This window comes from Mus caroli, unplaced genomic scaffold (genome assembly GCF_978045245.1).
Source record: "Mus caroli unplaced genomic scaffold, Mus_caroli_1 scaffold_5, whole genome shotgun sequence".
Taxonomy (NCBI): domain Eukaryota; kingdom Metazoa; phylum Chordata; class Mammalia; order Rodentia; family Muridae; genus Mus; species Mus caroli.
In genome coordinates this window covers 121,563,565-121,577,688 of record NW_028227260.1, presented here as the reverse complement: position 1 = coordinate 121,577,688, position 14,124 = coordinate 121,563,565, and the positions used below count along the sequence as shown (strand labels likewise).

The following is a 14,124-nucleotide window of genomic DNA, read 5'->3' as shown; positions in this document are numbered from 1 at the left end:
AACTTTGTCTCTGTAACTCTTTCCATGGATACTTTGTTTCCCCTTCGAGTCAGTGCTCTTAACTACTGAGCCATCTCTTCCAGTCTAGGATTTTCTTTTTTTTAAAAGGCTGTTGACAATCCCTAAATGTCAGATGTTTTGTTTGTGTACATGATGTTCAATTCAAAATGCCACTGTTATTTTCTTTTTGACCCTATTTTACATTTGAAGTCAGCATACAAAATAATGAGTTTCAACATCCATTGTGGTATGTGTGTGTGTGCGTGCGTGCGTGTGTGTATATGATTATACTTTATTTTCATTCATTTCTCTTCTCTCTTGTCCTTTCCAGCCATCCATCTCACTCCAGCTATTCCTCCACTGCTGTTTTCTTTTTTAAATTGTATATAATTTATTTTTTATTATTTTAAAAAATTTTTATTGGTTATTTTATTTATTTACATTTCAAATGTTATCTCCCTTCCCGGTTTCCCCTCTGCAATTCCCCTATACTATCCCCCCCCCTGCTTCTCTGAGGGTGCTTCCCCACCCACCCACCCACTCCTGCCTCACAGCCCTAGCATTCCCCTGTACTGGGGCATAGAACTTCCATAGGACCAAGGGCCTCTCCTCCCATTGATGACTGACAAGGCCATCCTCTGCTACATATGCAACTAGAGCCAGTGTGTACTCTTCTGTTTGTGGTTTAGTCCCTGGGAGCTCTGGTGGGTCTTATCACATCGGTTCAGTTATAGTCTCTTATTTCCCAACTGTTGTGTGGCAAAACTTTTCCTAGGGAGACACAACACACATCTACTCACCCAAGTTAGAGAAAACATACCAGACCAAAGTATGCATACCACCACCAAAGTCTAATTTGGTGAACCAATAAGCTTTGAGGGGTTACGTGCTGGAGCAGAAATGACTCAAGACAGCTGCATTGCCAAAGTCCACCCCGCAGGCATGCATAACAACTCAAAGCTCAGAACCTGGAGCTCACTGCCTGCAGGCAGCCCAACAAGTTACAGAGTGTCCTGTCCAGGTGTCTCATTTGATCTGAATCTCTTCCAGGAAGTTCAACTGTTTTCTGCTTTTCCAGTCAGCTAGTCTGGTCTCAGAGATTTCTTTGCAATGCAGCTTGTCTTGAGTCTTTTTGGCAGTTTGGTTCTGAGGCATCTGAGGAGGGATCTCTCAGTTTTTATTGCTTCCTTTGTCACAGAGGGGCTTAGAGAAGAATCTGGTCAGTTTCAGGACTTCCTGAAGCTCTTTTTTTACATTGTTTACCTTGCTGCTTAAAAAGTTTCCCTATAGAGTGGAATGTTTCAATTTTGAGGAAATGCTGCTGTCCTGGAACCCACTCTGTAGACCAGGCTGGTCTTGTGAGACCCCCGACTTAGAGCGTTTCACCCTGGAAGGTAAAGCCCCTGGATGTTCCCCAAGCTTGTTTTCCCTGATCTCTAAAAATACAGCCAGAAAGAAGCTCTTTGTTTTCTATAGCCAGCAAAAAGCCTTTTTGTTTCTATACTTTACAACCAGAGATGCCTGCCTTCCTGTGCCAAGGACACAGAGATAAAAATTCAGAAAGAACTCATCTCCCCACTTCTGCCTTGTAAATTTCACCAAGGACACCCAGAAAAAGAACTCTCCTCCCAACTCCTCCCAACTCTCCTCCCAACTCCTCCCAACTCTCCTCCCAACTCCTCCCAATTCCTCAGCTAGCTGTTAAAAGCCCCCTGCTGTCACGGCTCAGGGTCGAACTCCCCTGCCCTGCACAGCGGAGGGACTTCGTCCTCAACTAGCTGATAATAAAACCTTTTGCTGTTTGCATCAGGTGTGGTTTTCTCTCAAGTCATTGGGGTGCTGGCCAGCTCATCCTGGGACTTGAGCGGAGGCCCAGCTTGGGGATCTTACAGTCTCAAACTCACAGAAATCCAGCAGCTTCTGCCTCCTGAGTGCTAGGATGAAAGGTGTGAGTCACCACCACACAGCCATCAGAACGAATAATTAAAAAAAAATTACAGCTGGTTATGGTGGCACATGCCTTTAAACAGAAGCAGGCAGATTTCTGTGAGTTCAGGGCTGGCCTGGTCTCCAGAGTGAATTGCAGTTCAACCCCGTCTGCAGAGTGAAATCTTGTATGTTTCTAGAAGCCATGTGTCTAAGTTAGGGTTTCATTGCTGTGAACAGACAACATGATCAAGGCAACTCTTATAAGGACATTTATTTAGGGGTAGCTTACATGTTCAGTCCATTATCATCAAGGCAGGAACATGGCAGTATCCAGGCAGGCATGGTTCAGGGGGAGCTGAGAGTTCTACATCTTTATCTGAAGGCTGCTAGGAGCAGACTAGCTTCCAGGCAGCTAGGACTTAAAGCCCATGTCCACGGTGATACACCTACTCCAACAAGGCCACACCTCCTAATAGTGCCACTGCCTGGACCTAGCATATAAAACCCATCACACCATGAAATATCATTTAGCTGAGTTATATTAGCTGGAAGCAGTTTTGAGCAATTTATTAACATGTGCTCCAGAGTTGTCCAAACTTAAAGGCAGGTCACGAATTCTGGTAGCCAGTGTTTAGATTTTCTGTCAGATGGATAGCAGCTTGGTTTGTATCAACTTCATTAAAGACCTGCGTCCTAGATAGTTTGGTATTAACTTGACTCAAGCTAGATTCATCTGGAAAGAGTGGCTTTAATTGTGAAACTGCCTCCATGAGATTTGCCCATAGATCTGAGTGTGGTGACACACATCCTGCTATCAGGTATGTGACTCTCAGGTGGCATAATTAGAGACACCTTTCTATTGATACACCCCAGCCTGCCACACGTTGGGTATTACTTTATTTTTTTTTTTAAGTTTTATTTAAGTACTCTATAGCTGTCTTCAGACACACCAGAGGAGGGTGTCAAATCTCATTACGGATGATTGTGAGCCACCATGTGGTTGCTGGGATTTGAACTCAGGACCTTCTCCAACCCCTGGGTCTTACTTTCTAATTTCAATTGGGCTTTGATTTCCAAAACCAATCGTAGATTCTGATCCTGGTTAGTGCTCATATACATTTTTTTGTTGTTGTTTAATTTTTTTTATTTTATTTTTATGTACATTGGTGTTTTGCCTACATGTCTCTATGAGGGAGTCAGATCCACTGGAACTGGAGTTACAGACAGCTATGAGCTGCCATGTGGGTGCTGGGACCTGAACTCAGGTCCTCTGGAAGAGCAGCCTATGCACTTAACTGCTGAGCCATCTCTGTAGCACCCCCCCCCCCCGGTGCCCACACACTTAATTTCCCTGCTAGGGATGCTAGCTTCTGTTACCTTTGAGAAGCTGTGGCATTGCCTGATTTTTGTGAACTGGTTTATCCAGTAGGGCCTCTAAGTTGTCATTTGCTTTGTCTGTCAGTAAGTCACGAATTTGTTTTTTTGACTTTAGTATCTTGTAAATTCACCAGGAATGACCTCAGGATAGTCTGACCTGTGTAGACTGTAACTCTTCAACCTGATTCCTCCATGTTTGAATTTCAAGTCCAAGTTGCCAAGAGATTCAAGCATCTTTCAGAAGGAGTTAAACATTTACCTTGGGGGGAGGGGGGCTCACCTCCTCTGGGACTCTCCCGGATCACCTTTAACACCACATCTCGTGAACTTTTTGAAGTGTTTTTCTCTGAGAACATCCTGAAAAGAGATTTTTGCCTCTAGAAGAACAGTGAAAAGGCTGACCAATTTTTTAAAACAAGGTTTCTGAGTTGTAGAATTCAGTTTTGGTGGCTCCCTGAACCCACCTCTACTGCTATGTGGAGTTTGAACTCTTCATCATCTAGCTGTACTTGCAATGTGAACTGACAATCCATAGAGGCTGCATTCATTCCATCCTAGACTCTGCGGCATGCAGCTCACCTCTTATTGGCAGAATCTTGCTAGATCACTGGGCTGACATAGAAGACACCTTCAGTTCTTTTTTGACTATTTGTGAAAAGCTGAAATAAGGGAAGTCCTCGCCTTTGGAGTTACGTAGTTAGTCTGGTTTGGGAGCTGAGTTTACTTTATGCAGTTCATGAAAATCTTCTTGCTCCAAGTCAAACCCACACTGAACCAAGAATCAGCATATTCTTGCTTACGATAAGAAACACTAGAGCTGGGCGTGGTGGCGCACGCCTTTAATCCCAGCACTTGGGAGGCAGAGGCAGAGGCAGGCAGATTTCTGAGTTTGAGGCCAGCCTGGTCTACAAAATGAGTTCCAGGACAGCCAGGGCTATACAGAGAAACCCTGTCTCGAAAAACCAAAACAAAAAAGCAACAAAACAAAACAAAACGAAAAGAAACACTATTTCTTCCTGAAACTGCCAAGTGTGTCTAATACCCATATTTCTGAGAGCCCTACCTCCTGAGACATTGGTGACTCCCTCCACTGCTACCAGAGCAATCACTACCATCCCAGATTTTCACAAACTTTATTTCACAAATCTTGTTTTGTAAAGATTTGATTAATTATTTTTATTTGTTTGTTTGTTTGTTTTTTGAGATAGAGTTTCTCGATATGGTCCTGGTAGTCTTCAGACTCACTATGTAGCTCAGGTTGGCTTGAAACTCACAGAAATCCGGAGTCCAGCAACGAGCCCAGCTTATTTACTTCTTTTAAAATTTTTATGATTTTTGGGTATGAGTGTTTTGCCTACATGGGTATGTGTGCAACAGGTGCATGCTTAGTGCTTACAGAAGCCAGAAGAAGGTGTCAGTCCTTGGTGTCACAGACAGTTGTAAACTACATCATATGGGTACTTGGATTCCCCAACTTGACTCCCCTGGAATAGCAGAGTTAGTTCTCCAGGTAATCTAAAAGTCCTGATAAACATTGGCCCAGTTTGGTATAGGTCATATCAAATACACCTGGCTTTGGAGTGACTAGAGAAATCATCTGGCCAAATGTCTTTCCCAAACACGACATATTCATTTAGGTAAATACATGTCTGTGACAGTTGTTAGATATGATGGGTGTGACCTTTGATAGCAGAGGAACTGAAAGTAGGCAAGTGGCTTAAATTTGGAAAAACAGGCTGGTATGTGTTAATGTTGCCACTCAAGGATCATCAAGATTCATCCCAAATGGAATTTGCGTCTAGGTGACAGTGAATATATCCTGTAAGCCATGGTGCGTATTTTAATGGATCACAGGGATTATCTCTATTCTTCATTATCTCCAAAATGGATGGGAGAAATGATTTCCTCCTGTAACACATAAGTCGAACAATCAATTCTCTGTCAATGATGGTACTTTTCTTCTCTGTTTGTTTATGTAGTATGCAGTTCTTAGGAATCCTTGGAGTTATTCCATTTATAAAGGCCACAGTGTCCTCTGACTGAATATAGATACATCATTTTTGTTTTATTTTATTTTATTTTTTTACATTTATTCATTTACTATTGTTGGTGTGGGTACATATGCCTTGGCAGGTGTGTGGATGTCATGGGTCAGAGGTCAGAGGACAGTTTGCAGGAGTTGATTCTCTGATTTCATCATGTGGGGTCCTGGGATGCAGCTATGCTTGTTAGGCCTGGAGGTAGGCACTTTACCCGCTGAGCCAAAAGGACAACTCCAGTTTTGTTTCAGAAAAAAAAAAAAAAAAGACTTTCTGGCAATTTTCCTTTCAATTGATTTGTTCCTGGTGGGCTGCTGAAAATATAGCCAGGTAAATCAAATCTCCCATTAGCACTAACCTGGGGACTTATTTCTTTGATATCAACTGAACTCCTCTGAACTGTCCGTCCTTACATTTCAACAGTCCAGTGTGGGCATCGCACCATCCTTGGTACTGCTGAAAAGAACAGAAACAATTCTACAAGCAACTTTTGGGATTGCCACGTTCAATACATGTCTGGCAGGATGCAAAGAAAAAAAATAGGTGTCAGGTCCTTCGGGCTGTTTTGGCCGGCAAGGGTGTGTCCAGGACAAGCACTGGCATCTTCATGTATTGCGTCAGCAGACATTCCAAGGGCTCCTTAACTCTTGGCTGGTTCTGTTATGTGTCTCACAAGCATTTCTCTCATTGCCTTCTGTTTCTCTGAACTGCTGAAGGAAAGTATATGAGCTGAGTTGTTCACCAAGGTTGAAAACTAGTCAATTGGCTTGGGCAGACTGAGCCAATCCTAAAAGGGATTCCCAGCACATTATCTTTATAGGAACTAAATAAAACCTTCCAGAGCTACCTCTTGGAACAGGAATGTGGAAACTATGGTTATAATGATGCCCATAAAACAGAGGTAGTGTCCATGCCTGTGAGACAGAAAGATATAGATCTATGTAGTAGCTTGAGCAGCAGTGTGGCCCAGTACCACTGCAGGAAGAATGAATGATGCAGGTGGGCTGTGTGTGGTTCTAGGGATTCCCAGGCCTGAGTGCACTGGAGGCTACAACACAGGCCAGCTCCAGGGCTGCTGGGCTCTCAGGTTGTTGGGGCAGAAGAGGGAAAAAAGGTGCTGCTTCAAGTTTCTCAGTCTTCTAGCTATTTTCTCTTCTGTGTGTATATGAGTGTGTGTGTGTGTGTATGTGTGTGTGAGTGTGTGTGTGTGTGTGTGGTGTTGTTCTAGGGATCTGGGCTTAACACTAGTTAGTTACCCTCCAGCCTCTAGTCTTTATTTTTTTTCTTTTTCCAATTTTTTATTAGGTATTTTCTTCATTTACATTTCAAATGCTATCCTGAAAGTCCCCTATACCCTCCCCCGACCCCTCTCCCCTATCCACCCACTCCCACTTCTTGGCCCTGGTGTTCCCCTGTACTGGGGTATATAAAGTTTGCAAGACCAAGGGGCCTCTCTTCTAAACGATGGCCAACTAGGCCATCTTCTGCTACATATGCAGCTAGAGACACGAGCTCTGGGGGTACTGGTTAGTTCATATTGTTCTGCCTATAGGGTTGCAGTCTTTAATTTAAAACCAATCTTTCGTTGGTCTTAGTATCTGACTGATGTATTATCTCATTATTGTATTTTCAAACTTTTTGTGTCCTTGTGCTATAAAGCTGTCTCCTGCTCTTTCTAAGCGGGCACTCCGTAAGGACGAAGCCATGTTTAGCTCGAGCGCCAAGATTGTGAAGCCCAATGGCGAGAAGCCAGAGGAGTTCGAGTGTGACATCTCTCAGGCACTGCTCAAGCTGGAGATGAACTCAGATCTCAAGGTGCAGCTGGCGGAACTCAGCATCACCGCAGCCAAAGAAATTGAAGTTGGTGGTGGTCGGAAAGCTATCATAATTTTTGTACCAGGTCCTCCTCTCCAAGTCCGGCTAGTTCTCGAATTGGAGAAAAAGTTCAGTGGGAAGCATGAAGTCTTCATTGCTCAGAGAAGGATTCTGTCCAAGCTAACCCGGAAAAGCCGAATGAAAAATAAGCAAAAGCACCCAGAAGCCGTATCCTGACAGTGCACGACGCCATCCTTGAAGACTTGGTTTTCTCAAGTGAACTTGTGGGTAAGAGGATCCGTGTGAAACTGGATGGCAGCCGGCTCACAGAAGCTCATTCAGACAAAGCACAGCAGATCAACGAGGAATACAACGTGGTCGGAACTTTTTCTGGTGTGTACAAGAAGCTCATAGGCAAGGATGTTAATTGGGAATTCCCAGAGTTTCATTTGTTAAGAAAATGACTGAATAAAGTGTCATTCATAGTAAATAAATAAATAAATAAATAAATAAATAAATAAATAAATAAATAAAGCTGTCTCTTAACATTTAGAAATTACTGGGGGCTAGAGATATGGCTCACTGACTGCTCTTCCAGAGGTCCTGAGTTCAATTCCTAGCAACCACATGGTGGCTCACAGCCATCTGTAATGGGATCTGATGCCTTCTTCTGGTGTGTCACTGTCATCAGATCCCTTTAGCTCCTTGGGTACTTTCTCTAGCTCCTCCATTGGGAGCCCTGTGTTCTATCCAATAGCTGACTGTGAGCATCCACTTCTGTGTTTGCTAGGCCCCGGCATAGTCTCACAAGAGACAGCTATATCCCACTATAGTTTGAATGTCACTGGGACAGGAGATTTCAAGATAGCCTAGTATTGACTAAGTTATGTGGTTGTTAGAAGGCACACTTCATGCAGAACAAAGAACATGAAAAGAAACAAGATGAAGAAAGAGAAACACTAAATATACATTTTGAGGAGAAATGGAACACCGGAAACTATAATGGAACTAAGTCCAGTGCTGAAGAAGATTTAAACAAACAAACAAAGAAACAAAAAAAAAAAAAAAAAAAAAAAAACCACGATGAAAAGCCTGATGCAAGATGGAATAAAGTGAGCGGTGACCTCAGGGCAAGACCCCACCCAGCTGAGCTTCCAGCTTGTGAAAAGGAATCAAAGAAAAGTTTAAGTAGCAAGGAAACAAACTATCAGCAACAGGAAGCAGATACAAATGTAACCCAATGGCAGGGCCAAGTTCCAGCCCTACCAAGCAGTAGAACTTGGCAGCTTCCCCCACGGGCTTCTGGCTTTGTAGAATCAAAGCTACATGGATGGGAGTTGTGAAATCTTCCTTCCAGGCTCAGAAAAACCTGCTGAAGCCAGGAGTGTGTAGGGGTGTCCCTGCATGAAGGCCCAGGGAGATCGTTGTCTGAAGCTGCGAAGGTGAAGCCTGAGCTGTTCTGGAGACCACAAGATTTCAGGGATGCCAGAGCCATGGGATGCCTACCAAGGAAAGCTGCAGACCTAGTGTGGAATCAACCAAAGAGAGAGAAGTGTGTTGCAGTTAACAAAGCTGAAAGGAGCTGAAGATTTGAAGAGCTCTTTGACATCAGACATTAATTTGGAGTTTGCCCTGCTTTAAAAAAAAACATTTTTTTTTTTTGTGGTCTTGCTTTGGTCTAGGCTTTCCTCACTGTGCCCCCTTTCTCCATTTTGGAATGGTAATGTGTAGTCTGTGCCATTCTGTATTGGGAGTATGTGATCTGCCTTTTTTACTTTTGCTTTTACTTGAAGTTACAGTTAAGCGATTGCCTTGAGTCTGAAAAGAAACTTTGGACTTGAACCAGTGTAGAGACCGAAAGACCATGGGGTCTTTAGAAGTTGGACTAAATGCATTTTGCATTATGACATGGCTACAAGCCCATGGGGGCCAGGGTGTGGAATTGGCTCTTCACAACAATAGAATAGTGCCTAAGACAAGGAGTGTGAGCCATTTGGCCCCTTCCAGTCCCAATAGATACTTTTAGTCTTAGTTGATAAAGCAAGATATAGAGTCAGAGAGAAAAAAGTATCTGGCCAAGTCTATGATGCCAAGTAGTGAAAAGTGAGTCCATATTCCAATGTTAAGGCTAGGGGATGGGGCTTAGCAAAGGAACACTCACTTGCCTAACATGTATGAGATTCCCTGGTTCCATGTGCACCATCACCAAAAAAACCAAACCCAAACAGAACAACAACAAACTGACAAACAACAACACCACCACCAAGAAAACTGAAACAAACGGTCTTTCCTCTGAGTAATTTATAGTGAAGAAGGTGGGCTCTGTTACCTGACTGAGTTGCAACAAAGTAGAGGAAAATTACATCGAAGGGAGACCAGCAATAAAATATTGACAGGAGATGATACTGTAGTCTGGGTTCTGATAATGCCTGTGAGATACTGAGAGACACGGTAAAGGCAGTTATCACACTGCTTGTTTGACACTGCTGGTGTTGAGAACTTTCTCTTTTAGGATTCTGGGCCAACCTTTGCCCTGCTGTTTCTTTCTTCTCTGTCTCACCTGTGGGACTCAAGTTTCAAACTGAAGTTTTGTTTTTGTTTTTCTAACAGACAATATAAAGATCTTTTTCACACCAAAGAAACAGCTTGGATAGGATGGAGCTAAGGAGACCAACCAGCCTGGCATAAACAGCTCCAACCTAAAATACGGAGGTTGTAAGGAACTTCATTTTGTTTGGTTTTAATGTGTTTTTTTTTTTAATTTATTTATTTTATTTGTATTAGTACACTGTAGCTGTCTTCAGAAACATCAGATCTCTTTACAGATGGTTATGAGTCACCATGTGGTTGCTGGGATTTGAACTCAGGACCTCTGGAAGAGCAGTCAGTGCTCTTAACCACTGAGCCATCTCTCCAGCACCTTAATGTGTTTTTTTTCTTTGATTCTTGCTCCTAAACTCTCATATGCTGTCAAGATTATTTGACCTTACAATTGCCTACAATCTACCTATCACTCCATGTATGAGGTTGTCCACATAGTAAGCACCCAGTTATAGTATTCTTCACAACTTTGTTGGTACCCATGAGTTGCTGAGATCACCAAGGAACAATACAATCCACTGGGACAACAGCCAGATGTTGGTGGCAAAGAGCAAGCCATGATAGCTTTGCAGTCTTGGAGGGCAAGAAGCCAATTAGCTCTGAGAAGTTCCTAAGGGAGTCATCGTATCATATAAAAATAGTTCTGCTGGCTCGATGAAAAGGGAAAAACCAAGGCCCCAAAGGACATCATTGCACTTTAGTCATACTGTACTTGTGACACCCTGAGTTTGAGAGGACACATCACCACAATGTGTGGCAAGGTAAGTAATAATGTAGCAGAAGGGAACAATTTTGCCCTCTAGATGACACTGGTGTGTATGTGTGTGTGTGTGTGTGTGTGTGTTTTACTGGTGTCTAGTAGACTGAGCCTACAGATGTTCAGCATCCTACAGTGCATAGGACCCACCTCCAAAACACACACATACACACAAACACACACACACACACACACACACACACAGAGAGAGAGAGAGAGAGAGAGAGAGAGAGAGAGAGAGAGAGAGAGAATGATAGCACTTAAAATGTAGATGAAGCCCAAAGTTGGAAAGATCTCTAAGTTGGAGAGGAGAACCCTATAACAGACTATACAGAGAAATAACCATAAAAAATTTTTAGCTCTTCCGGTCAGAAAAGCACCAGAGCAGCTAGGGCACAAGGTCGGCTGACACTCGCCAGCTACCCACAACACCCGCCACAGGATCTTAAGACTTCTGGTGAGTGGAACACAGCTTCTGCTCCAATCCAATTGCGCGGGACCTGAGACTGCATTAGTTAGGGAAGCAGAAACCGGCCTGAGTAGGGCCACAGGGTCGGCTGACACTTGCCAGCTACCCACAACACCCGCCACAGGATCTTAAGACTTCTGGAGAGTGGAACACAGCTTCTGCTCCAATCCAATTGCGCGCGGGACCAGAGACTGCATTAGTTAGGGAAGCAGAAAACCGGCCTGAGTAGGACCACAGGCCTCTTCCGGCTGGACCAGCACCGGGGTACCGCCAGCTACCCACAACCCCCGCCACAGGATTTTGAGACTGCTGGTGAGTGGAACACAGCTTCTGCTCCAATCTTTAAACAGTGACAACGACAACAACTAACCCCAGAGATTACCAGATGGCGAAAGGTAAACGTAATAATCTTACTAACAGAAACCAAGACCACTCACCATCATCAGAACCCAGCACTCCCACTTCGCCCAGTCCAGGGCACCCCAACACACCGGAAAAGCTAGACACGGATATAAAAGCATATCTCCTGATGATGGTAGAGGACTTCAAGAAGGACTTTAATAACACACTTAAAGAAATACAAAGGAACACTGGTAAACAGGTAGAAGACATTAAAGAGGAAGCACAAAAATCCCTTAAAGAATTGCAGGAGAACACTGCTAAAGAGTTACAAATCCTTAAAGAAAAACAGGATAACATAATCAAACAGGTAGAAGTCCTTAATGAAAAACAGGAAAACACATCCAAACAGATGATGGAAATGAACAAAACCATACGAGACCTAAAAAGGGAAGTAGACACAATAAAGAAAACCCAAAATGAGGCAACACTGGAGATAGAAACCCTAGGAAAGAAATCTGGAACCATAGATACGAGCATCAGCAACAGAATACAAGAGATGGAAGAGAGAATCTCAGGTGCAGAAGATTCCATAGAGAACATCGGCACAACAATCAAGGAAAATGTAAAATGCAAAAAGATCCTAACTCAAAACATCCAAGAAATACAGGACACAATGAGAAGACCAAACCTACGGATAATAGGAGTGGATGAGAATGAAGATTTTCAACTCAAAGGACCAGCAAACATCTTCAACAAAATTATAGAAGAAAACTTCCCAAATCTAAAGAAAGAGATGCCCATGAACATACAAGAAGCCTACAGAACTCCAAATAGACTGGACCAGAAAGGAAATACCTCCCGACACATAATAATCAGAACAACAAATGCTCTAAATAAAGATAGAATACTAAAAGCAGTAAGAGAAAAAGGCCAAGTAACATATAAAGGCAAGCCTATCAGAATTACACCAGATTTTTCACCAGAGACTATGAAAGCCAGAAGATCCTGGACGGATGTTATACAGACACTAAAAGAACACAAATTCCAGCCCAGGCTACTATACCCAGCCAAACTCTCAATTAACATAGATGGAGAAACCAAAGTATTCCACGACAAAACCAAATTCACACATTATCTCTCCACGAATCCAGCCCTTCAAAGGATAATAACAGAAAAAAACCAATACAAGGACAGGAACCACACCCTAGAAACAACAAGAAGGTAATCCCTCAACAAACCTAAAAGAAGACAGCCACAAGAACAGAATGCCAACTTTAACAACAAAAATAACAGGAAACAACAATTACTTTTCCTTAATATCTCTTAATATCAATGGACTCAACTCCCCGATAAAAAGACATAGACTAACAAACTGGCTACACAAACAAGACCCAAAATTTTGCTGCTTACAGGAAACTCATCTCAGAGAAAAAGATAGACACTACCTCAGAATGAAAGGCTGGAAAACAATTTTCCAAGCAAATGGTATGAAGAAACAAGCTGGAGTAGCCATTCTAATATCTGATAAGATTGTCTTCCAACCCAAAGTCATTAAAAAAGACAGGGAGGGACACTTCATACTCATCAAAGGTAAAATCCTCCAAGAGGAACTATCAATCCTGAATATCTATGCTCCAAATACAAAGGCAGCCACATTCATTAAAGAAACTTTAGTAAATCTCAAAGCACACATTGCACCTCATACAATTATAGTGGGAGACTTCAACACACCACTTTCACCAATGGACAGATCATGGAAACAGATACTAAACAGGGACACAGAGAAACTAAGAGAAATTATGAATCAAATGGATCTGGCAGATATCTACAGAACATTCTATCCTAAAACAAAAGGATATACCTTCTTCTCAGCACCTCATGGTACCTTCTCCAAAATTGACCACATAATTGGTCACAAAACAGGCCTCAACAGATACAAAAATATTGAAATTGTCCCATGCATCCTATCAGATCACCATGGACTAAGGCTGATCTTCAATAACAAAATAAATAATAGAAAGCCAACCTTCACGTGGAAATTGAACAACACTCTTCTCAATGATACCTTGGTCAAGGAAGGAATAAAGAAAGAAATTAAGGACTTTTTAGAGTTCAATGAAAATGAAGCCACAACATACCCAAACTTATGGGACGCAATGAAAGCATTTCTAAGAGGAAAACTCATAGCTCTGAGTGCCTCCAAAAGGAAACTAGAGAGAGCACACATTAGCAGCTTGACAACATACCTAAAAGCACTAGAACAAAAGGAAGCAAATTCACCCAAGAGGAGTAGACGGCAGGAAATAATCAAACTCAGGGGCGAAATCAACCAAGTGGAAACAAGAAAAACTATTCAAAGAATCAACCAATCAAGGAGCTGGTTCTTTGAGAAAATCAACAAGATAGATAAACCCTTAGCCAGACTCACTAGAGGGCACAGGGAAAGCATCCTAATTAACAAAATCAGAAATGAAAAAGGAGACATAACAACAGATCCTGAAGACATCCAAAACACCATCAGATCCTTCTACCAAAGGCTATACTCAACAAAACTGGAGAACCTGGAGGAAATGGAGAAGTTCCTAGACAGATACCAGGTACCAAAGTTGAATCAAGATCAGGTTAATGATCTAAACAGCCCTATATCCCCCAAAGAAATAGAAGCAGTCATTAATAGTCTCCCAACTAAAAAAAGCCCAGGACCAGATGGGTTTAGTGCAGAGTTCTATCAGACCTTCAAAGAAGATCTAATCCCAGTTCTTCACAAACTATTCCACAAAATAGAAACAGAAGGT

The 14,124-nt window shown here is 42.6% G+C and overlaps 1 pseudogene; it reads left to right on the top strand.

The window, feature by feature from the left end:
- The first annotated feature begins 7,049 nt into the window (after positions 1 to 7,049).
- Positions 7,050 to 7,624, top strand: LOC110287125 (small ribosomal subunit protein eS7 pseudogene; annotated as a pseudogene).
- The last annotated feature ends 6,500 nt before the right edge of the window (positions 7,625 to 14,124 follow it).